Below are 6,464 nucleotides of genomic sequence, written 5' to 3'. Positions count from 1 at the left end.
TACAGTGACTTCAACCACCTTTGTGCTCTCCTGAATCTGAGGCAGCTCTGAAGATTGTTTAAATGACAGTGGCCTCCCCAGGCTGCACCGTGGGCCAATGTGCCAGGACATCCGTGGTGCTCGACTCCTAGACTCCTCTGCTGCCCTGCACCAAGGCTTGCCAAGGCATCTACAGAGCAGCTTTGTGGCTGTTTTCTACAGCCTCTGTATCAAGGAAATACTCCCACAGGTTTGTAACAGACTTTTAGGGTCCCTGAGGGCTGCTCCAACATTTTTACTCAACAGAAGGCCCCTGGAATAGGAAAGAGGGTCTTGTCTATGTGAATTATGCAGGTAACAAGAATAAATCTGATGCTGCTTAGCGTATGGAGATGATTGACTAACTGTTTCTTCATCTTGGATAATGAATTTTGATGCAATTTCCTTCCCCGACACCCTTTTTTCTCCATTACTTCCTCTTAAAATCTATGACTAAAACAGAGTGTTTTTATCTTGTAAGTAGAAATCGGATTGAATTTTTTTGACCTCCTGAGAATCAGTTTGGGGGTGTTTTTGTGCAACTCCATGGCAGCTCCATTGTGGCTAACTGCTTTTGTCCTTCCCAGTGGGTTGTGTGTTGTTACACTTCCTGCATGTGTGGAACAAAATGCCCAAATCAGTGCATACTTTTTAAATGGTGAGGAACATGTGGCATTTTCAGAGATGAATTAAACTTTCTGGGCAGGGATGGGGAGGAATCTAAAGGTGTATCTAATGATATGCACATGAGGCGTATCCTTGCTTCATAATTTATACCTAGAATTTGGGTTTGCTTCCCTTGTGAGCTTGTAAAACCTAGGATGAACAAAACAGGCTAGATTGCCTTTAACGGCTGAATTTGGGAAACTTTTAGGTAGTTGCAAATGGCATCTGCAATGAGGCTGTGAGGACAGAGAGCCTCCCTGTCTGCTGTCCCATGCCTTTACAAAGGTGTGTGGTAGTCAGAAGACCTGTAGGTATTGACAGGAGGGCACTACAGTGTCAGCAATGTGTGAGCTTTCAAAGATCCTCTGTATGACCCACTTTTGTAGATCGCCCTTCCAACACTTCATGTTCCTCTCTCAGGGCTCCCTTTCCCTTTCCTTTGCTGTACTGACTGCTCTCTTAGCTGAAGAGTTCTGGTTTCTGCTTGGCGAGGAGCACTACTGCTACTCCTGAGTTGGATTAGCTTTGCACAACACATTGCTGCCACATCTAGGGGCTTTGCATGCTGCAAGGACTATTTCTGCAGGCCTCAAGACTAGAGGCTTGAGCTGTGAGCCTCCCCTCCTAGCTAGCACTGGATTGCTGCACCAGTCCTTACCCATGGATCTAGTTCTATTTGTAGTGATGGTCAGTATTAAGGATGTGGACAAATTGAAGAGTCCAGAAGAGGGCAATGAAAATGGTTAGGGGACTGGGGCATGTCACTTATGAGGAGAGGCTGAGGGAGCTGGGCTTATTTAGTCTGGAGAAGAGAAGACTGAGGGGGGGATTCAATAGCAGCCTTCAACTAACTACCTGATGGGTGGATCCAAAGAGGATGGAGCTGGACTGTTCTCAGTGGTGGCAGATGAAAAAACAGGGAGCAACGGTCTCAAGTTGCAGCAAGGGAAGTTTAGTTTGGATATTAGGAAAAAACTTTCTCACAAGGAGGGTAGTAAAACACTGGAACAGGCTACCCACAGGGTTCTGGACTCTCCATCCTTAAAGGTTTTCAAGACCTGGCTAGAGAAAGCCTTGGCTGGGATGATCTAGTCGGGGATGGTCCTGCTTTGAGCAGGGGGTTGGACTAGATGTGACCTCCTGAGGTCCCTTCCAACCCTCACTTTCTATGATTCGATACCTGAACTTTCACCAGGAGCAGGCTGGGGCCCTTTCTTCCTGACACATACCGTAGTAATCTATAAATCTGACTCAGCAAAATAATCCTCTGCCAAAATAATTTGCTGCCATGTGACTGCAGGCTACAGAAGTGTGTGCACACCGGCATGCTGCACACTAGCATGGGGTGAAAATGAGGGGATGCAATAAAAAGTTCTGGAAGACTCAACTAAATGACATTCCTTCATCAGTTAGATTTTATGAAGTTTTTGAATTTGAGAGGTCAGAGGGTGTAGGATTTTTAAATTGAGATACTGAAGGGAAATTTTTCTCTCCTATGTCAAACTCTAATCACTGCTCAGCGCTCTTGGAATTTGGCAGCATACCAGAGCTCCTTCCCTTTAGTAGGTCATGTGGAAATACTGGAGCATTTTCTTAAAGAAACTCTCACCTCTTTCAAGTACTTGTATAGATGCTACTTTCCTGTTTGAATTGGACCTCGTTCCTGCAAAACTTTAACGGCATTTTCCCCAGAACAGGCACCATTCATATCTGTGGAATTTTATAGATAGTTATTAAACATCTTAAATGCATTAATGCAACTTTTAAAATTAGGCTTTAGGTTGACATTCATGTTTAACTGCAGCTGTGTCAAATCTTGAAAATATTGCAAAATATGCTCAACCTAACTATTGTAGAAACTTACAAGTTTAATACTATTTTTGCTTCATTTTTTTATGTGGGTTTCTGTTAATCTGCAATTGTCCAAGGGCTTATCAAAAGCTATAGATTTTCTATACGAACAGCTGGAACACGAGAGTTAATTTGTTCAGATATGCAAGTTAGTGATTTATGGTTATGAGTTCTCTTCTCACCACCGTTAATGCCTGGATTGTCAATAGGTTAGAGTTACAACTGCAGTGCTGGAGATCTATCTAAGAGTTAGTAGTTCTGTCCCAGACCAGATTAACTCTTCTGTGCTCATGTGAATCTTTGACTTGGCTCAGTGTCTGGTATTCCCTTTATACGTTGTATTTTCTTGGAATGATACCTGTCCTGTTAGCTCCCATTAGCTACGGCCTGCCTACAGGTTTGTTGATCTTTCTGAGTTATAGGTTGTCTCCTCCTAACCCTCTATTAGATTCCAGGTATGAAATCATCCTTGACAGAGGCAGTGACCTGCCTATCTATTTACATAATGTTGTGGTACAGCCCGAGACTTAGGGTCCTACTAGGTGAGCCCCAGTGCACATACACAGAATGAAATAAAGTCTCTGCCCTAAAAAGTGCATAATCTTATAAATCAAAGTTTTCTTACAGGATCATGAACAGCTATGGGTGACTGCAATGAACTTTTTACTGACTCAGTATATTAAATATATTCCATACATTTACTGCATAAGTATTTTCCTTTAAACACTCCATAGCAGACTCAATAAAGGTGCCGCTTCTGTATCAAGCGGGAGTGTGTGTAAAGGATTCCTTTGTTAAACCTTGGCAGAAACCACTCCAGTCTTTGCCAAGTCAATCCAGCCCACCCACCCTTCCATAAGGATGCCAAGAATTCTCCCAGTATGGCTTGGTATTGACTCCGTGCCATCTACAGCAGTGGCGGGGGTGGGGGGAGCACACTTTGATGACCATGAAGCTGAAAAGGGTATGGTGATGTCAGTGTTTTGCAGCCCCAAGGAATTTTCTTAAAACCTCTGTGAAATCACAATCATGACACTGGCAATTCAGTGCATATGAAAGCATTTTTCACCATTGCTAGTAATTACACCTTAAATTATTAGAAAGCAAAGAATGTCAGCCAGGCTTTGTACACAGACAGTTAACTTTCTTTCCAGTTCTTAAAAACGCTTCATTAATATTTTAATATTTACAAATTTAGGCTCCTTACTCCCATTTCCTTCCTGTTCTGAGAGGGGAATTGAGTCACTGAGGAGCTAAGAGACTTGCCAAAAGCCACATGGGAATGCTGTGAGCAAATCAGAACCAGAATCCCAATATCCTGTCTTCCAGCCCTCCCCAGAACCACACGACCATTCCTCCCGTTTGCATTGCACTAACCTTTCATGGGGATACTTTCTCGTTCTCCTGCAACATGCTGTTGTGCTTTGGTTGAAACTACTATGAATACATCAAACTTGTCTTCATGAATTATTATATATCTTTATTTTTGTAAAGAAATGTGCTGAGGACTGTTCTGTATTGTGAAGAGCCCACATCAAGTCCTCCGAAGGAAAGTATAGTTGTGGAATGAAGAGTTTCCCTTTAAGATGAATTGTGAAAGCCCCACGTTTCTGAAGCATCTTGTAGGTTACCCAAAATCCAGACTGAAGCTATCCTGCAGTGGCAACCACATTGTGAGAGCGTCTCTGATTTCCTTGGGATCTCATAGAAATATTGAAATTAGAGATGGGAAAGACTGATTAGTTCATCATATCCAGGCCTCTGCCAGCAGAGGACTTCCACCCTTGTACATTTACATATCACATCATTAGGCTAACGTTACATGTCCCAAGCAATGGGAGTCCTCACCACTTCCCGTGGAGGCTATTTCAGATTTTTACAACCTGGTGTTTTCCCCAGGGTTTGGCTGTCTCCCAGCTTGTCCTATTGCAAAGGAAAGTTTAAACTATCCCTCGCCCCAAAGACATTTCCTATGTGCTGTCCTTCCTGGGAGAAAATTATTGCATGAGTTAGAAATGGAAAGGGAGGGGGGAAGAAGATCATAGAAACTATTTCCAAGGTAATTTTATGCTATGCTTATCTTGTATTGGATTGTTATTCCTTTGCAAGGGAGAATGGAACAGTTATTTTGAGTAATGGCATTAATACATTGCTCTGTCATCTACTCCGGGTCTGTCCTATTGCAGGTCTCTTGGTTTCTATCTACATTGTTATTTATGTCTTTAGTTTTGAACATAGTCTGGTATTTTAAACACTGAGTTGCTGAAAGATTTTTGCCTCTTTTCTCCACCGATATTTTTTGTGGTTCTTCCTGTGTAGGGGATTCACACCTAACTGAGGGGGCTGACTGCTTTCCACATGTTGGGACATTCTTTCCTGAAAAATAAACCTGTTTTTCTTACAAATAAGGAACTTAATTTGAGGAACTGAATGGGGGTGTGTCCAGCCTTCTTTAAAGCACTGCTGCTAGCAAAGATTTCTCATGATTGATGTAGGTACCTCAGAAGAGGAAACTTTTGCTTTTGGAATATGGGTGATGGCATCAATGTATAATTTTTTTCATAGAAGCAACTATCTTCATAAGGGTTTGGGAGTCCTCAGTTCAGTCACCATGATGTACCACCACTAAATACTCTCTCTGAATATAGAGTATATTAGCTTTCTCAGCTTAATTTTGAATGTGCATTACATGGCAAATTGTTGCGTGTCTTTCCAGGGGTATGCTCATATTGTATATTTATGTACAAGAGTGAAAGAATTAAATGTCTTTCCAAGTGTAGCGAGTCCCTCTTGGATGCCAGTTATGTCATTCTGTGGCTGTGAAATCTAAGCCTTGTCTTTGAAGTAGGTTTCAGAATGTAAAATTTGACTTGAAAAATATTTCTCACCCTCATGGAAGATCATACTGAAAATACTTAGAATACAGACTCATGTAGGGCTGTTGTCTTGAGTTTACAGACAGCCTGAAACAACAGTTCTGACAAGTGTGAACTGCCCCATATGTTTAAAAGGATTAACTTTGAAACCTAAAGTACTTCAATATAAACATTATTAATGATGTAATTGCTGAGCAAGATTAACAGAATATATCCAAGCTATCACCCTACAAAAATGTATTGCTTCTAATGCATCCCTGGATAGCAAATACATGACAGCTCTTCCAAAATGAACATTTTCTTTTTCTATTGTTCATCTACCTTTAATTTGGGATGTATTTTGTGACCTACTGTTGTGTCACTTTACTCGCTTCTCTGTTTACAACCATAAGCAAATTCCTTCCTTTTTCTTTATAGCCTTTAAATATTTACAGATGGATTTTCCCCCTAGATGTCTCTGCAGCCTTTGGTAAGGTTATCACATCAAGAAAGAATAGGGCAGAGGAAATTTGGGGCGACAGGTGCCCCAGCTGACTCCACAGCTTCCCTGGGCAGGAGGGAAGTTTAATAAGGAAGCAGTTCCTGATATCAAAGCTACTTCTACTTTGCTGCGATGTAAGGCTATTGCTTCACGTCTTACCTTCTGTGGAAAGGACAGCGTGTTGCTTCTCCCTCTTCCTTAAATCTCATGTCTCCCCTTCATCACTTTGTGTCCAAGCTGAACATGTCTAATAGTCTGAACCTTTCCAGCCCCTTGAATCCTGTCTGTCGCCCGTCTCTGCCCCTCAAACTCCTCTCCATCCTTCTTGAAACACGGAGCCCAGAACTACCTCCTTCCCCTCAACCATCCTGGCTCTTACCTACTCTCCCCTGGGGCCCTCCTCGAGGCATGAAGAAAGTAAACGGGGATTTATTATTTACTGTCTCTCACAATACAGGAACGAGGGGTCACAGCACAAAGCTAGCAGTAGTAAGATTAAAACTAACACGGGGAAGGTCTTCAAGCGGCCTGTCATAGAAGAGCTGGGTGGCTACCACAGAGGACAGTCCGGT

Source organism: Gavialis gangeticus, unplaced genomic scaffold (assembly GCF_001723915.1).
Source record: "Gavialis gangeticus isolate Ggan-Ray unplaced genomic scaffold, GavGan_comp1, whole genome shotgun sequence".
Classification (NCBI taxonomy): domain Eukaryota; kingdom Metazoa; phylum Chordata; order Crocodylia; family Gavialidae; genus Gavialis; species Gavialis gangeticus.
This window is presented reverse-complemented; position numbering follows the sequence as displayed.